At 45.1% G+C, this 19,208-nt stretch overlaps 1 protein-coding gene across 4 annotated transcripts in view; it reads left to right on the plus strand.

Annotated features, from left to right (window-relative positions):
• The first annotated feature begins 4,785 nt into the window (after positions 1-4,785).
• The window catches only part of SLC19A3 (solute carrier family 19 member 3), a 71,148-nt gene continuing 56,725 nt past the window's right edge, over positions 4,786-19,208 (plus strand). Inside the window, exons 1-2 of one of the 4 annotated variants that reach the window (XM_038752704.1) lie at positions 4,786-4,985; positions 5,417-5,594. The gene's annotated coding sequence lies outside the window, so the exon portion shown is untranslated. The other 3 variants (XM_038752696.1, XM_038752724.1, XM_038752715.1) reach the window with 3 other exon arrangements.

Genomic DNA, 19,208 nt, shown 5'->3' on the forward strand with positions numbered 1-19,208 from the left:
CAATAAATACCACTGATTGATTGATTGATTGATTGGTTGACTATTTACATGAGTACTATGGGACTGGGATGAATATCAAAGTGCTTAAGGCCAAGTGCATAGATGATGCAGAGAGGAGAGCAAATAGGGGAAATATAATTCTATTTATCTATTTTTATGCTAATGATGCCTGTCTGTTTTATTTTGCTGTCTGTCTCCCTCCTTCTAGACTGTGAGCTCATTGTTGGGCAGGGATTAATAATAATAATAATAATTATTATTATTATTATTATTATTAAGTTCTTACTATGCTCCTCCCCCTCTCATCCCCCCGACCTTACCTCCTTCCCTTCCCCACAGCAGCTGTATATATGTATATATAATAATAATAATAATAATAATGGCATTTATTAAGCACATACTATGTGCAAAGAACTGTTTTTACATATTTATTACTCTATTTATTTATTTTACTTGTACATATTCTACTTATTTTATTTTGTTAATATGTTTTGTTTTGTTCTCTGTCTCCCCCTTCTAGACTGTGAGCCCACTGTTGGGTAGGGACCGTCTCTATATGTAGCCAACTTGTACTTCCCAAGCACTTAGTACAGTGCTCCGCACACAGAAAGCGCTCAATAAGTATGATTGAATGAATGAATGAAATGCAAAGCACTGTTCGAAGCACTGGAGAGGTTACAAGTTGATCAGATTGTCCCACGGCGGGCTCACAGTCTTAATTCCCCTTTTACAGATGAGGTAACTGAGGCCCAGAGAAGTGAAGTGACTTGCCCAAAGTCACACACCTGACAAGTGGTGGAGCTGGGATTTGAACCCATGACCTCTGACTCCAAAGTCCGGGCTCTTCCCACTGAGCCACGCTATCTGTTGCTAAATTGTGCTTTCCAAGCACTTAGTACAGTGTTCTGCTCACAGTAAGCACTCAATAAATATGACTGAAATTCTCTGTCTCCCCCTTTTAGACTGTGAGCCCACAGTTGGGTAGGGACTGTCTCTATATGTTGCCAACTTGTATTTCCCAAGCGCTTAGTACAGTGCTCTGCACACAGTAAGCACTCAACAAATACAATTGATTGATTGATTGATTGACTGAATGAATGAATTGGGCTTAGACTGGGAAAGCCTCTTGGAGGAGATTGATTCTGGGAGGATTTTGTTGGTGGGGAGAGCGATGATCTGCCAGATATAAACAGGGAGGGTGTTCCCCAGGCTAGACGGAGGATGGATAACTAGACAAGATCAAGGTACAAGGAATAAGTGTGTTAGAGGACAGGGAAATGAGAGTGCAGGACTGTAGTAGGCGATCAGTAAGGTTAGTAGGTAGGAGAAGAAAGCTGACTGAGAGAGCAGCGTGAGGTTGGGAATCAGAAAACCCGCATTCTAGTCCTAACTCTCCCCTCCCAGGGTTGCACCTGGAGAGTTTCCAGTCCTCTATCAGTCTCGATTATGGGAGGGAGAGTCCAGCAGAGGCCTACCCATTCCATTCCTAGCTTGGGCGGTGGCTAGCGAGTGGAAGGCAATAATATTAAATGATAATAGTAATAATGATGGCATTTATTAAGTGCTTACTATGTGCAAAGCACTGTTCTAAGCGCTGGGGAGGTTACAAAGTGATCCGGTTGTCCCACAGGGGGCTCACAGTCTTAATCCTCATTTTACAGATGAGGGAACTGAGGCCCAGAGAAGTGAAGTGGCTTGCCCAAAGCCCCATGGCTGACAATTGGTGGAGCCGGAATTTGAACCCATGACCTCTGACTCCAAAGCCCGGGCTCTTTCCACTGAGCCACGCTGCTTCTCCAATAGGCAATCTGCTATACGTCAAAACTCACGGGTGCCGGGCAGCAACGGCATGGGAGAGATTCAAGGGTGGAGACTAGAGTTTGCTGTGTGGAAGGAGGCAGGGAAGCAGGCTTTGGAGTCAGAGGTCATGGGTTCTAATCCCAGCTCCACCACTTGTCAGCTGTGTGACTTTTGGACAAGTCACTTCACTTCTCTGTGCCTCAGTTCCCTCATCTGGAAAATGGGGATGAAGACTGTGAGCCCCCCGTGGGACAACCTGATCACCTTGTAACCTCCCCAGCGCTTAGAATAGTGCTTGGCACATAGTAAGCGCTTAATAAATGTCATTATTATTATTATTATTGTTGTTATTATTATTATGGATTTTTACCAAGGGAACGCTGTGGATCCACTACCAGAACAATTACAGATGGAGGTGGGGCATTTTGGAAGGGTTCATTCATTCATTCAATCGTATTTATTGAGCGCTTATTGTGTGCAGAGCACACAGTACTTCCTAAGCACTTGGGAAGTACAAGTTGGCAACATACAGAGATGGTCCCTACCCAACAACGGGCTCACATTGTGTCCGTGGTATCTCTTTGGGTCAGAGACGACTGGACAGGATAAGACAAGACAATCCTAGCTCTGGAACTGGCCTGCGTTGTTCATTCATTCATTCAATCGTATTTATTGAGCTCTTACTGTGCGCAGAGCACTGTACTAAGCACTTGGGAAGTACAAATCGGCAACATACAGAGACGGTCCCTACCCAACAGTGGGCTCACTGTCTAGAAGGATGGTTTCCAGGATAGAAGACTGGCTACATTACAGAACTTCACTGTTCACGATCATTGTGACCGTGAGCAAGTCATAACCTCTCTGGGTTTCGATTTCTCCATCTGTGAAATGGGGATGAGATTCCTGCTCTCCCTTGCTTTTACACTGTGGGCCCCATGTGGAACAGGGAGTGTAAGCCATCTGACTGTCCTGTATCTACCTCAGCACTTAGGCACATGGTATGTACTTTCTAATAATAATAATAATGATAATAATAATAATGACATTTATTAAGTGATTATTATATGCAAAGCACTGTTCTAATCGCTGGAGAGGTGACAAGGTGATCAGGTTGACCCACGGGGGGCTCATAGTCTTCATCCCCATTTTCCAGATGAGGGAACTGAGGCCCAGAGAAGTGAAGTGACTTGCCCAAGGTCACATAGCTGACAAGTGGTGGAGCTGGGATCTGAACCCGTGACCTCTGACTCCGAAGCCCGAGCTCTTTCCACTGAGCCACGCTGCTTCGCTTCACGATTGAATGAATGAATGAATGAATGCATTTAATAAAAAAACATAATTATTACCAGCCACTTGAAGACCCTCTATTGTGATGGAAAGGGGAGGCACTGAAGGTACCTAGTAATAATTCATTCATTCAATTGCATTTATTGAGCGCTTACTGTGTGCAGAGCACTGTTACTAAGCGCTTGGGAAGTACAAGTTGGTAACACATAGTGATGGTCCCTACCCAACAATGGGCTCACAGTCTAGAAACAGGGAGACAGACAACAAAACATAATAATAATAATGGCATTTATTAAGTGCTTACTATATGCAAAGCACTGTTCTAAGCACTGGGGAGGTTACAAGGTGATCAGGTTGTCCCACAGGGGGTTCACAGTCTTAATCCCCATTTTACAGATGAGGTAACTGAGGCACAGAGAAGTGAAGTGACTTGCCCAAAGTCACACAGCTGACAATTGGCACAGCTGGGATTTGAACCCATGACCTCTGATTCCAAAGCCCGTGTTCTTTCCACTGAGCCACGCTGCTTCTCTAAAAAAAAAGTGCTGGGGAGGTTACAAGGTGATCAGGTTGTCCCACGGGGGCTCACAGTCTTAATCCCCAGTTTACAGATGAGGTAACTTAGGCACAGAGAAGTTAAGTGACTTGCCCAGAGTCACACAGCTGACAAGTGGCAGAGCCAGGATTTGAACCATGACCTCTGACTCCAAAGCCCGGGCTCCCTCCACTGAGCCACGACAGGTGCCAAAATTGTACGATTCGTTAAGCACTCATTATGTGCCAAGCACTGTATTAATACAAGATAATTGGGTTGGACACGATCCCTGTCCCATATGGAGTTCACAGTTTTAATTCCCTTTTTACAGATGAGGGAACTGAGCACCAGAGAAGTTAAGTGACTTGCCTAAGGTCACACAGCAGACAAGTGGCAGACAAGTGGCCTTTTAGACTGTGAGCCCACTGTTGGGTAGGGACTGTCTCTATGTGTTGCCAATTTGTACTTCCCAAGCGCTTAGTACAGTGCTCTGCACATAGTAAGCACTCAATAAATACGATTGATGATGATGAAGTGGCAGAGCTAGGATCAGAACCACATCCTCTCACTCCTAGGCTAGTGGTCTTTCCAATGCTGCAGCGATGGGAAGTCTTGGGATGGCATGTCAGTCAGTCAGTTGTATTTACTGAGTACTTACTCTATGCAGAGCACTATACTAAGCTCTTGGGAAAGTACCATATAACCATGTAACAGACACATTCCCTCCCCACATCGAACTTACAATCTAGAGGACCATCCATTCGATCTGCTTTTAGCTCTAGACTGTAAGCTCCTCATGGACAGGGGACCTATCTATCAATTTGTACTCTCCCAAGCGCTTAGTACATTTTTCTACACATAGTAAGTGCTCAATAAATATCACTGACTGGTTGATTTAGCTCCAGCACTATCTCCCAGTGACTGATGCAGTGACCCAGGCACTAGAAACATTTCTTTGACCCACCCCTCAGCCAGGCTTCTGAAGGTGGCAACAAATAAATAAGCGGATTTCTATTTTAAGCGCTTTGAACTTCAGGGCCTCTCTTTCTGGATCAGGCTTTCATTTAAATGAAATTCTCTTCAAGTCGCGCTCCCACGGAGCAGAATACTGGCGTGAAGCCACTTTGGAAAGCCTTTGAAGGAGGTGGTTAAACAGTGCGTTAGAAGTTGGGCAACAACATTAATGGAAGTAAAGCGGGGAGTGAAGTTTGAACTCTGGTCCAAGGGAGAGAAAAACGTATGTAGGCTGATAAAGGAGAAACATTAACAAGGAATATTTTAAAAACCGGAAAGGACACGGCAACCAAATTTGTCTTCAGTGGAAATTCGGAGCAATCTAAAATAATAAGGATGAGGAAAAGAGGTAGGTGTCAGAATGGACATCAAATCAGAATTCTCAAAGAGTCATCTCCTTGAAGTAGGTTATGAATCAAGACCGCAGTCTGCAGAAGAGAAGAAGTGGGGAAATGCTTGGAACTCAGCTCTTCGTGGCCTCTTGAGAAGCCCAAACTCTGGTTGAGCTGGAGTGTGGACTGCCTGTTTGCTGTTTCACGGGGAAGAGAAAATAAAGAGGGATTAAGCTCCGTGACCATTAGTGCACTGCAGTCAGTAAGAGGATTGCATGGTCTTGGAAGCTTCGTTTCAAAGACTCACGAGTAAAGGGCAGAGGGAATCCAGAAACTTCTCAGACCAGAAGCCCATAGGTTGGGCTGCCAGAGTTTTGACAGCGACAATACCTACGAGCTGCCTTCCTAGCAAAGAATCCCAAGAAACTTACAATCATTTATCTTTCAGCTTTGGGATCGAAATTTGCCGGCCCACGTTCTTTGGTCCGCTTCCCCGGTGGGGACATCGAGACAAGCGGGAGTTCTGATTTGTGCGATGTCAGGATAAATCAGTGGAGCAGAAAACTCAGGCTACTTGCTGTATGTTCTCTTCAGAGGATTGCCCGGCTGGCTGACAGAACAAGAAGGTAAGCGCAGCTGCTGTATTTAGCTGGTCCGTGAGGAATTTGACACGGTACACTGGAACGGCTGGTCTACCTTACCCTGTTGCTGTGGCTACTAAGACCATATGGATTCACTAACAGGCGGAGCTAGCCTTCACTCCAGGTACAAAACCTTACTTGGAAATTTTCTTTTTCTCTGACTAGTTGGTCTCCACTGCGGCGTTAAAACACTTATATGTTCCTTCATTATTATAAAGACATTGGTTAAGCATTTTACTACATGTCAAGCATTGGGGTAGAGTTGGGGTAGCCACAGTTCCTGTCACAATCCAAGCAGAAGGGACAACAGGTATTGAATCCCCATCTTACAGATGAGGAAACCGAGGCACAATAAAGTGAAGCGACTTGCCCAGGGCCACCCAGCAGGCAAGCGTGACCTTGAGCATGTCATTTCACTTCTCTGTGCCTCAGTGACCTCAATAAAAAGGGAATTGAGACCGTGAGCCCCATGTGGGACAGGGATTGTGTCCATCCTGATTGTCTTATATCTACCCCAGAGCTTAGAACAGTGCTTGGCACATAATAAGAGCTTAACAAATGCCACTATTATTATTCCAGCACTTAGTACAGTGCTTTGCACATAGTAAGCGCTTAATAAATGCCATCATCATTATTATTATTAAGTGGCGGAGCCAGGAGAAGAACCCAGGTCCTTGGACTCCTAGGTCTGTGCTGTTCCATTAGGCCAAAGCTGCTTCTCGTGGATCAAAATGGAGAAAATGAGGGAATCTCTTCTCACATAGAGAAAAGATTAGCCATCCAGAGATGACACTTAGAAAAATAGTGTCCTCACCCAATGACCGGTAGCTGAATAGGCTGTTAATCTCTTCTGCAAGGACATTATCGCTTAACTTGTAACCCTAAATAGAGCTCTTTGGGGTTCCGGGATGAACTGAAGGTCCCGGAAGCTCAAGGTAGCAGGAAATGCCTCACAAGGTGGCTGACATGGACGAAGGGGAGGCCAGCTAAGGGAAAAGAGGGGAAGGGTGGAGGAAGACAAAGGGAAGAAGCAGAAATAAGGAGGAGTCATTTCCAGGGAATAACAGATTCTCCCACTCGGGCTCCTCCGATTCTCCCAACCCACCAGGATCTCTCTTCCTCCAGACCCACGCCCGGCCCCCTGGCTCTGGTTCCCTTCTGCTGGAAGTCCCTGAGTTGGGTAGGAAAGTCCATCTGTTCCCGAGCCTTAGGTGAGCTGGAGATGTGGATAGAGGGATGGTGTGTGCCTCTCCATCCCCCCCATCTTACCTCCTTCCCTTCCCCACAGCACCTGTATATATGTATATATGTTTGTACATATTTATTTTATTTTGTTAGTATGTTTGGTTTTGTTCTCTGTCTCCCCCTTTTAGACTGTGAGCCCAATGTTGGATAGGGACTGTCTCTATATGTTGCCAATTTGTACTTCCCAAGTGCTTAGTACAGTGCTCTGCACATAGTAAGCGCTCAATAAATACGATTGATGATGATGATGATGATGATGAATAAGCAGGAGAGAGAGGGAAGTTGATGTGAGAAGCATGGCCTAGTGGATAGAACATGGGTCTTGGAGACAGAAGGATCCAGGTTCTACTCAAAGCTTCACCACCTGTCTGCTGTTTGACCGTAGGGAAGTCAAAGAGCCCTCCAAGATATGCCAAGGCCAGGGGAAGGACGTGGGCCAGGGGTCGATGGCGGGACAGGCGAGAACGAGGTACAGTGAGGAGGTTAGTGGTGACAGAGGAATGGAGAGTGCAGGCTGGGCTGGAGAAGGAAAGAAGGGAGATGAGGTAGGAGGGGGTGAGGGGATGGAAAGCCTTGAAGCCGAGAGTGAGGAGTTTTTGCTTCATACAAAGGTTGATAGGCAACCACTGGAAATTTTTGAGGATTGTCAGGTCTCAGATGGAGGTGCCGGCAAGGTAAAGGAGGGAGAGAAATCAAGGACTCTAGACAACGAGACAGCCTAAAATGTTGAAAAGGGGCAGCAGAAAGGGGTCAGAGAAAAATATACATTCAGTTCTGCCATAATGCATGCTTCATTATCATTTTGGATTGAAAAGTGGTAGAGAATTAGTGAATAATAATAATAATACTAATGATGGCATTTATTAAGCACTTACTATGTGCAAAGCACTGTTCTAAGCGCTGGGGAGGTTACAAGGTGATCAGGTTGTCCCACGGGGGGGCTCACAATCTTAATCCCCATTTTACAGATGAGATAACTGAGGCCCAGAGAAGTGAAGTGACTTGCCCAAAGTCACACAGCTGACAACTGGCAGAGCTGGGATTCGAACCCATGACCTCTGACTTCAAAGCCCGGGCTCTTTCCACTGAGCCACGCTGCTTCTCCTATAGTGAATGTGTTTCCAACACGCATCTGACTGAATAGAAGGCCATGTGGTGTCAGAAAAAATGGGTGTGCGTTGGTCAAGGCGCATGCAGAGAAGCAGCGTGGCTCAGTGGAAAGAGCATGGGCTTGGGAGTCAGAGGTCGTGGGTTCGAATCCCAGCTCCGCCACCTGTCTGCTGTGTGACCTTGGGCAAGTCACTTAACTTCTCTGGGTCTCACTTCCCTCATCTGTAAAATGGGGATGAAGACTGTATAGCCCCCCCGTGGGACAACCTGATCACCTTGTAACCTCCTCAGCGCTTAGAACAGTGCTTGGCACATAGTAAGCACTTAATAAATGCCATGATGATGATGATGATGATGATGATAGAGTGACATTAACAAGGGCTTTGGCAGAAATAGAGGATTCATATTAATGGAAAACCGAACGTACTTGTCTGCCAGATGTAGTAAGGCTTGGGTTAATTTTCTCTCAGTGGACCAGCTACAGAGACTTGGAGTTACATCTTGGTTCAGTAGAATTAATAAACAAAACATGGCAGAACTGTCCCATATAGATTCATGGAAACTATATGAGTGGGGCCCAAGTAAGCTCCCTTGCAAATAACACTTTATGTCAGCCAGGCATGCGGCAAGGAATGTTGTATGCTGTTGAATATTTCATGTCCTTGTGGTGGGAGATAGACTGGTAAGCTCTTGATGGGCAGGAAACATAATGATAATAATAATAATAATAATAATAATAATAATAATAATGGCATTTGTTAAGCGCTTACTATGTGCAAAGCACTGTTCTAAGCACTGGGGAGGTTACAAGGTGATCTGGTTGTCCCACGTGGGGCTCACAGTCTTAAACCCCATTTTACAGATGAGGGAACTGAGGCTCAGAGAAGTTAAGTGACTTGCCCAAGGTCACACTGCAGACATGTGATGGAGCTGGGATTAGAACCCATGACCTCTGACTCCCAAGCCCGGGCTCTTTCCACTGAGCCACGCTGCTTCTCTACCTACTCATAGTAGAGTGTTCTGTAATAATAAGAATAATGATGATGGCATTTATTAGGCACTTACTATGTGCAAAGCATGTTCTAAGTGCTGGGGAGGTTACAAAGTGATCAGGTTGTCCCACAGGGGGCTCACAGTCTTAATCCCCAATCCCCATTTTACAGATGAGGTAACTGAGGTCCAGAGAAGTTAAGTGACTTGCCCAAAGTCACACAGCTGACAATTGGTGAAGTCGGGATTTGAACCCATGACCTCTGACTCCAAAGCCCGGGCTCTTTCCACTGAGCCACACTGCTTCTTCATCTGTACATCACAGATGCTCATTAAATACGATGAATTTATTGATAGATTGATAGGTAAAGCATTTCTGAGTCCAATGCACAGCTGAATGGGACATGGGACTCTACCAGGCTCTAAATGCCTAGGCTCTAGCTAGCTTATCCCAAAAACTCCCCAGCAGCTTCCAATCCCACTTCTGCATTTTGTGTTGGTCCAGTTGGAAAAATAAGAAGAGGTTTTTTTTTCTTGTTGTTGTTGTTATCGTTTTTACAGTATTTGTTAATTACCTGCTATGTGGTGGACACAGTACTGAGTGCTGAGCTAGATACAAGCTAATCAAGTTAGACACAATCCACATCCCATATGGGGCTCAAAGTCTTAATCCCCATTTTACAAATAAGGTAACTGAGGCATAGAGAAGTGAAGCAACTCACCCAAGGTCACAAAGCAGGCAAGGGATTAGAACCCAGATCCTTCTGACCCCCAGGCCCATTTTCTAGCCAATAATAATAATGGTATTTGTTAAGCGCTTACTATTCAAAGCACTGGGGCAGATACAAGGTAATCAAGTTGTCCCACGTGGGCCTTAATCCCCATTTTGTAGCTGAGGTAACTGAGGCACAGAGAAGTTAAGCGACTTGCCCGAAGTCACAGGCCATGCTTCCGCAAGTCGACGGACTGGGGGAGGGAGACGGGGTTCGTCTGACTCACGTCAGCAATGGGACTCGGGTTTTGCCTCCGTTTCATCCAAGACCTCCCTTTCCATCCAAACTGCTGTCCTCACCTAAGAGCCCTTCTTCCCCATCCTTCCTCTGCCTCAAAATCCCACCCCACTGGAGCCATCCGTCTCTGTCCACCAGACTGAAACTGAGAAGAAGGAACTTAATTACTCTTGCTCCGGAAATACGTTCAGTAGATAAGTATCTTTTTCACCCCCTCAGTACCATGGCCTTAGTGGAGGTTTATAATAATAATAATTATGGCTTTTGTTAAGGGCTTACTATATGCCCAGCACTGTTCTCAGTGCTGGGGTAGATACAAGAGAATCAGATTGTCTCCCGTGGGGCTCATTGTCTTCATCCCCATTTTACAGATGAGGTAACTGAGGCACAGAAAATTAAAGTGTCTGGCCCAAGGTCACACAGCAGACAAGTGGAGGAGCCGGGATTAGAACCCACGCCCTCTGACTCCCAAGCCTGTGCTCTTTCCACTAAGCCACGAGGTTTAGAAAAAGTCTGGGAGAAGCAGTGTGACCTAATCTCCCCAGCACTTAGAACAGTGCTTTGCACATAGTAAGCGCTTAATAAATGCCATCATTATTATTATTATTAATGGAAAGAGCACATACCCGGTCGTCAGAAGGAGCTAAGTTCTAATTCTGGTTTCACCACAAGCCTTCTGGGTGACCCTGGGCAAGTCACTTAACTTCTCTGTGCCTCAGTTACCTCATCTGTAAAATGGGGATTAAAGAATGTGAGCCCCTTGTGGGACAGGGACTGTGTCCACCCCAATTTGCTTGCATCTACCCCAGCGCTTAGTATAGTGCCTGGCACACATAAAGTGCTTAACAAATACCATTATTAACATTACTATTAGAGCTCCTGTGTTCCAATCCTAACTCTGGCAGTTGCCTGCAGTGTGACCTGGGCAAATCACTTAACTTCTCTGGGCCTCAGTTACCTCATCTATAAAATGGGGATTCGATATCTGTTTCCCCCTCCTATTTGGACTCTGAGCCCCATGTGGGACAGAGATGGGGTCTGACCTGATTATCTTGCATCTGCCCCAGTGCTTAGTTCAGTTTTTAGCACCTCGTAAGTACACAGTAAGTGCTTAATAAATACGATTGAATGAACTTAACACTAGATTCATTCATTCACTCATTCAATCGTATTTATTGAGCACTTACTGTGTGCAGAGCACTGTACTAAGCGCTTGGGAAGTACAAATTGGCAACATATAGAGACAGTCCCTACCCAACAACGGGTTCACAGTCTAGAAGGGGGAGACAGACAACAAAACTCATCTCTAATTTGTAAGTTCATCTCACTGAAAGCTCATTGTGGGCAGAGAACATGCCTACCAACTCTGTTTACCAAAAGATTAGTACATGTTCTGCACATAATAAACACTCATTAAATATCACTAACAAATACCACCAATTATTATCACCCTTACCTCCGGCTACAACATCCCTATCATCCCCCTCTAGACTGAAGCTTGTTGTGGGCAGACAATGTGTCTGTTTATTGTACTCTCCGAAGCACTTAGTACAGTGCTCTGCACACAGGAAGTGCTCAATAAATACGACTGAATGAATGACTGAATAGTGAATAGTGAATGAATAATGAATGAATGAATGAATGAATAGAGAAGCAGCTTGGCTCAGTGGAAAGAGCATGGGCTTGGGAGTGAGAGGTCATGGGTTCAAATCCTGGCTCCGCCGCTTGTCAGCTGTGTGACTTTGGACAAGTCACTTAACTTCTCTGGGCCTCAGTTACCTCAGCTGTAAAATGGGGATTAGGATTGTGAGCCCCACATGGGACAACCTGATCACCCTGTATCCTCCCCAGTGCTTAGAACAGTGCTTTGCACAGAGTAAGCACTTAACAAGCACGAAAATTATAATTATTATTACAATAGTGCACCACACTCCTTCACTTCACTCTAGCACTCTGTAGGGACACATATGCACTTCCAACAGTAATAATAATAATAATAATAATAATAATAATAGTATTTGTTAAGTACTGAAAATGTGCCATGCACTGTTCTATGCACTGGGGTAGATACAAGGTAATCAGATTGTCCCACGTGGGGCTCACTGTCTTAATCCCATTTCACAGATGAGGTAACTGAGGCACAGAGAAGTTAAGTGGCTTGCCTGAGGTCACACAGAGGACAAGTGGCCGAGTCGGGATTAGAACCCAGGTCCTCTGACTCCCAACCCTGTGCTCTATCCACTAAGCCACACTGCTTCTCTATAAATGGGTATTTATACAGTATATTTGGGTTCTGGGCACAGAATATGTGCAGTCCATTAGGCTGTTGCCTTCCAGCAGCAATCAATCAATTAATCATATTTATTGAGTGCTAACTGTATGCAAGAACTGTACTAAGCGCTTTGGAGAGTACAGCACAACAGAGTTGGTGACAGGTTCCCTGCCCACAACCAGCTTATCGTCTAGAGTAACACACAAGGATCCTGAATTTAGCACTGCCGTTACCCCAACACAGTACAGAAATCTTTGGATTTACAACACACTCGGTCTCTGAAAACTGTTTCTAAAGTCAAAATGTCTAAAGTCAGAACCAATTTGCTCAGAGGAGAAATATTATTAATGGAGGATTGGTTTCTGAACCAAGGTAGGATACCTTAGTTTTTCCAAAATTACCCAGAACAATGCACTCAATTACCGATGAGTAACATAGCTGCATTAATGTATTGAGAAGCAGCGTGGCTCAGTGAAAAGAGCCCGGGCTTTGGAGTCTGAGGTCACGGGTTCAAATCCCAGCTCTGCCAATTGCCAGCTGTGTGACTTTGGGCAAGTCACTTAACTTCTCTGTGCCTCAGTTTCCTCATCTGTAAAATGGGGATTAAGACTGTGAGCCCCACGTGGGACAACCTGATCACCTTGTAACCTCCCCAGCGCTTAGAACAGTGCTTTGCCCATAGTAAGCACTTAATACATGCGATTATTATTATTATTTATTATTATTATTATATGTTATTATAGGGGCCCAGACTGAGCCCCTTCCCCCAGACTGAGCCCCTTCCTTCCTCTCCCCCTCGTCCCCCTCTCCATCCCCCCATCTTACCTCCTTCCCTTCCCCACAGCACCTGTATATATGTGTATATGTTTGTACATATTTATTACTCTATTTATTTATTTATTTTACTTGTACATATCTATTCTATTTATTTTGTTAGTATGTTTGGTTTTGTTCTCTGTCTCCCCCTTCTAGACTGTGAGCCCACTGTTGGGTAGGGACTGTCTCTGTATGTTGCCAATTTGTACTTTCCAAGCGCTTAGTACAGTGCTTTGCACACAGTAAGCGCTCAATAAATACGATTGATGATGATGATGATGATGATTTCTAGACTGTGAGCCCACTTTTGGGTAGGGACCGTCTCTGTATGTTGCCAACTTGTACTTCCCAAGCGCTTAGTACAGTGCTCTGCACACAGTAAGTGCTCAATAAATACGATTGAATGAATGAATGAATTATTTATAGTGAGTATAAGAAGTTCATCAGAAGTGAAATGGGTGGGTCCACCCTTTCTGATAACTCCAGCAGATTGTCAAAGCATCCCTTTCCATAACCCCCTGTTAAGCTTCTCTTACTTCCCCCGACTCCCAAATATTCTCCTTCCCTCTCGCCACCGGTTCTCCGGCTGACTGCAGTTTTTTCAAAGCTGTCTCCCCATTTCTAGACCGCGAGCCCGTTGTTGGGTAGGGACCGTCTCTATATGTTTCTGATTTGTCCTTCCCAAGCGCTTAGTACAGTGCTCTGCACACGGTAAGCGCTCAATAAATATGACTGAATGAATGAATGAATTTCTTCATGACTCCCACATGGCCCTCAGTTCCACCGCACCGCCTGGGCTAGTGTCATGAAGAAGGGGAGTGTTGCTGAGAAACCGCGTGGCCTAGTGAATGGAGCCCGGGCCTGAGAGGCCGAAGGTCATGGGTTCTAATCCCACCTCCACCGCTTGTCTGCCGTGTGACCTTGAGCAAGTCACTTCACTTCTCTGTGCCTCCGTCACCTCATCTGTAAAATGGGGATTGAGACAGTGAGCCCCACATGGGACAGGGACTGTGTCCAACCTGATTTGTTTGTATAATAATAATAATAATAATGATGATGATGGCATTTGTTAAGCACTTACTATGTGCAAAGCACTGTTCTAAGCGTTAGGGGGGATACAAGGTGATCAGGTTGTCCCACGTGGGGCTCACAATCTTCATCCCCATTTTACAGATGAGGGAACTGAGGCTCAGAGAAGTTAAGTGACTTGCCCAAGGTCACATAGCAGACGTGGTGGAACCGGCATTCAAACCCATGCCCTCAGACTCCAAAGCCCGTGCTCTTTCCACTGAGCCACGCTGCTTCACTGTGGTTTGTATCCACCCCCCGCAGCGCTTAGTCAAGTGCCCGGCACATAGTAAGCACTTAACAAATGCCATAATTATTATTATTATTGGAAATTTGAAACTGACGTAATGTGAAGCTGAAACAAGATGTCAACACAGCGCCTGTGTATATGTATATATGTTTGTACGTATTTATTACTGTATTATTTATTTATTTTGCTTGTACATATTTATTCTATTTATTTTACTTTGTTGATATGTTTTGTTTTGTTGTCTGCCTCCCCCTTCTAGACTGTGAGCCCGCTGTTGGGTCGAGACCATCTCTATATGTTGCCGACTTGGACTTTCCAAGCGCTTAGTACAGTGCTCTGCACACAGTAAGCGCTCAATAAATACGACTGAATGAATTCAGAACCGTGCTGTCGTTTTCTCTTGAATAGAAATGCCTGAAGTCACAAGGACGCGGTGACCTCAACGCCAATCTCAGAATGCAACATAGTTTGCTGGAAAACTGCAGGAATCCAGAATCTGGCTTGGCAGCAGTCAGGGCTCTCTGAGCAGTGACCCTGGGAAAGGGAGGATATACAGTGCTAAGCGCTTAGTACAGTGCTCTGCACACAGTAAGCGCTCAATAAATACGATTGAATGAATGTAGTGTTCACGAATTCTGTTGTATTATGCGCTCCCCAGCGCTTAATACAGTGCTCTGCACATAGTGAACACTCAATAAATGCCATTGATGGGTTAATTAATCAGTGGGAGTGAAACCAGTGTCAGTTGCTGCTAGTAGCAAAGGTCACAAAGCTTAAATTTGGCATTTGAATTCGACGGACGGAAGCGCCCGGATTCAGGTGAGTATCAAATCAATATATGCAAAATTGGGGGTTTGGTGGGATCATCATCATCATCATCAATCGTATTTATTGAGCGCTTACTATGTGCAGAGCACTGTACTAAGCGCTTGGGAAGTACAAATTGGCAACATATAGAGGCAGTCCCTACCCAACAGTGGGCTCACAGTCTAAAAGGGGGAGACAGAGAACAAAACCAAACATACTAACAAAATAAAATAAATAGAATAGATATGTACAAGCAAAATAAATAAATAAATAGAGTAATAAATATGTACAAACATATATACATATATACAGGTGCTGTGGGGAAGGGAAGGAGGTAAGATGGGGGGATGGAGAAGGGGACGAGGGGGAGAGGAAGGAAGGGGCTCAGTCTGGATCAAGGTGAAGACAACTATGCGGGGGTTTATGTGTATGTATGTTAACACTTCATTGTTTATTATTACATTCGTGGTATTAGTTAACCTCTTACTATGTGCCTAGGCCTGTGCTTAGCGCTAGCATAGATGTAATAAAATCACTTCTCAGTGCCTCAGTTCCCTCATCTGTAAAATGGGAATTAAGACTGTGAGCCCCACGTGGGACAACCTGGTAACCTTGTATCCTCCCCAGTGCTTAGAACAGTGCTTGGCACATATGAAGCGCTTAACAAATGCCATCATTATTATTGTTATTATTATTATCGTTTGCCCAAGGTCACACAGCAGAGGAGCGGCAGAGCCGGAATTAGAACCCAGGTCCTCTGAATCCAAGGATGGGTGCTTTTTCCACTAGGTCACACTCCTTCTGATCAGACCATGACGACTGATCCCGATCAGAGAAGCAGCATGGCTCAGTGGAAAGAGCCCGGGCTTTGGAGTCAGAGGTCATGGGTTCAAATCCCGGCTCCACCAATTGTCCGCTGTGTGACTTTGGGCAAGTCACTTAACTCCTCTGTGCCTCAGTTATCTCATCTGTAAAATGGGGATTAATAATAATAATAACAATAATAATAATGGCATTTGTTAAGTGCTTACTATGTGCAAAGCACTGTTCGAAGCACTGGGGGGGATACAAGGTGATCAAGTTGTCCCACGTGGGGCTCACAGTCTTAATCCCCATTTTACAGATGAGGCAACTGAGGCTCAGAGAAGTTAAGTGACTTGCCCAAGGTCACACAGCAGACATGTGGCTGATTGGGATTCGAATGAGAGTGGGACAACCTGATGACCTTGTAACTACCCCAGTGCTTAGAACAGTGCTTGGCCCATAATAAATACTTAACAAATACCATTACTATTAGAAGCCATTAGCCACTAGAAGCAGTATGGCTCAGTGGAAAGAGCCCGGGCTTTGGAGTCAGAGGTCATGGGTTCGAATGCCGGCTCTGCCACATGTCTGCTGTGTGACATTGGGCAAGTCACTTAACTTCTCTGTGCCTCAGTTCCCTCATCTGGAAAATAGGGATTAAGACTGTGAGCTCCATGTGGGACAACCTGATCACCTTGTATCCCCCCAGCACTTAGAACAGTGCTTTGCACATAGTAAGCGCTTAACAAATACCATTATTATTATTATTATTATTACTATTATTCATGTATCATGTAGCTCCTAGTGGGCAAGGAACGTGTCTACCAATTCTTTGCGTTATACTCTCCTCAAGCGCTTCTTAGTACACACAATCCCAGCCCACAAGGACCTTACAGTTTAGAGTGGGAGACGGATATTAAAATATATTCAGAAGGGGGAAATGGGAAAGTATAAGATATACATAAATGCTGTGGGGCTGAGGGTGGGCTGAGTGTCAAAGTACTTCAGAGGTGCAGAGCCGAGTACATAGGTGATGCAGAAGAGGAGGTGGGTGGGGGAAATGAGGGCTGAGTTAGGGAAGACCTCTTGGAAGAGATTTGCTTGGGAGGGTTTTGAAGGTGGAGAGAGCGGCAGACAGTCGATATGAAGGAGGAGGAAGTTCCGACCAAAAGAAAGATAAAAATAATAATAATAATGGCATTTGTTAATATGTTTGGTTTTGTTCTCTGTCTCCCCCTTCTAGACTTTAAGCCCACTGTTGGGTAGGGACTGTCTCTAGATGTTGCCAACTTGTACTTCCCAAGTGCTTAGTACAGTGCTCTGCACACAGTAAGTGCTCAATAAATACGATTGATTGATTTGTTAAGCACTTACTATGTGCAAAGTGCTGTTCTAAACGCTGGGGAGGATACAGAGTAATCAGGATGTCCCACGGGGGGCTCACACTTCTAATCCCCCTCTCCATCCCTCCAGCCTTACCTCCTTCCCTTCCCCACAGCACCTGTATATATGTATATATGTTTGTACGTATTTATTACTCTATTTATTTATTTTACTTGTACATATTCTATTTATTTTGTTTTGTTAATATGTTTTGTTTTGTTCTCTGTCTCCCCCTTCTAGACTGTGAGCCCACTGTTGGGTAGGGACCGTCTCTAGATGTTGCCAACCTGTACTTCCCAAGCACTTAGTACAGTGCTCTGCACACAGTAAGCGCTCAATAAATACGATTGAATGAATGAACGAATCCCCATTTGACAGATGAGGTAACTGAGGCCCAGAGAAGTTAAGTGACTTGCCCAAAGCCACACAGGGGTCAGCAGTGGGATAGATGCGATCGAGGAACAGAGAGTGAGTTGGCTTTAGAGTAGCAGAGTGCGTGGGTTGCGTTGTATTGGGAGATCAGTGAGGAAAAGCAGAAGGGGGGAGCCCACTGTTGGGCAGGGACTGTCTCTATATGTTGCCAATTTGTACTTCCCAAGCGCTTAGTACAGTGCTCTGCACACAGTAAGCGCTCAATAAATACGATTGATGATGATGATGATGATGAAGGGGTAGAGATGACTGAGTGCCTTGAAGCTGAAGGTGAGGAGTTTTTGTTTGTTGTGGAGGTGGATGGACAACCCCAAAAGGTTCTTGGATTGAACCTTTTTTTTTTTTTATTAGAAAAATGATCCCAGTGGAGAAGTTTGGAATAGAGAGAGGAGAGACAGGAGGCAGGGAGGTCAGCAAGGAGGGTGAGCCGGTAGTGAAAGTGGGATGTCATAAGTGCTTGGATCGGCGTGACAGCTTTTGGGATGGAGAGGACAGGGAGGAATCTAGAGATGTGATGAAGGTAGAACTGTCAGAGCAGTATCCCAACTCCGCCACTTGTCAGCTGTGTGACCTTGGGCAAGTCACTTAACTTCTCTGTGCTTCAGTTCCCTCATCTGTAAAATGGGGATTAAGACTGTGAGCCCCACATGGGACAACCTGATCACCTTGTATTCCCCCAGTGCTTAGAACAGTGCTTTGCACATAATAAGCACTTAACAAATACCATTATTATTATTAGTAGTAGTAGCATCTCTGAAGGACTTTCAGTAGGATTTCTGTGAGCGATGAGAGACTGTTGAAGGCAGTCACACCCCAAATAACCCACAGCAGCCTGACTGGTGGGACACTCTTCTCCTAATTGTGGTATTTGTTAAGTGCTTACTACGTGCCCGGCACTGTACTAAGCACTTGGGTGGATAGAAGCAGATCAGGTTGGACACAGTCCCTGCTCCACATGGGGCTCACAGTCTTAATCCCCATTCTACACTTCTCTGGGCCTCAGTTCCCTCATCTGTAAAATGGGGATTAAGACTGTGAGGCCCCCCATGGGACAACCTGATCACCTTGTAACCTCCCCAGCGTGCTTAACAAATGCCATCATTATTATGAGGGAACTGAAGCCCAGAGAAGGAAAGTGACTTGTCCAGGGTCACACTGCAGGCAGGAGGCAGAGCTGGGATTAGAACCCAGGTCCTTCTACTTTTAGACTGTGAGCCCACTGTTTATGTTGCCAACTTGTACTTCCCAAGCGCTTAGTACAGTGCTCTGCACACAGTAAGCGTTCAATAAATACGATTGATGATGATGATGATGATGATTCTCCTCTGTAAATGTCTCCCACAAATCCAGTTTAGTTCAGGTAGAGAGTTACTGTGAGCCCACTGTTGGGCAGGGACCTTCTCTACATGTTG

The sequence above is a fragment of the Tachyglossus aculeatus genome, chromosome 1 (assembly GCF_015852505.1).
Source record: "Tachyglossus aculeatus isolate mTacAcu1 chromosome 1, mTacAcu1.pri, whole genome shotgun sequence".
Classification (NCBI taxonomy): domain Eukaryota; kingdom Metazoa; phylum Chordata; class Mammalia; order Monotremata; family Tachyglossidae; genus Tachyglossus; species Tachyglossus aculeatus.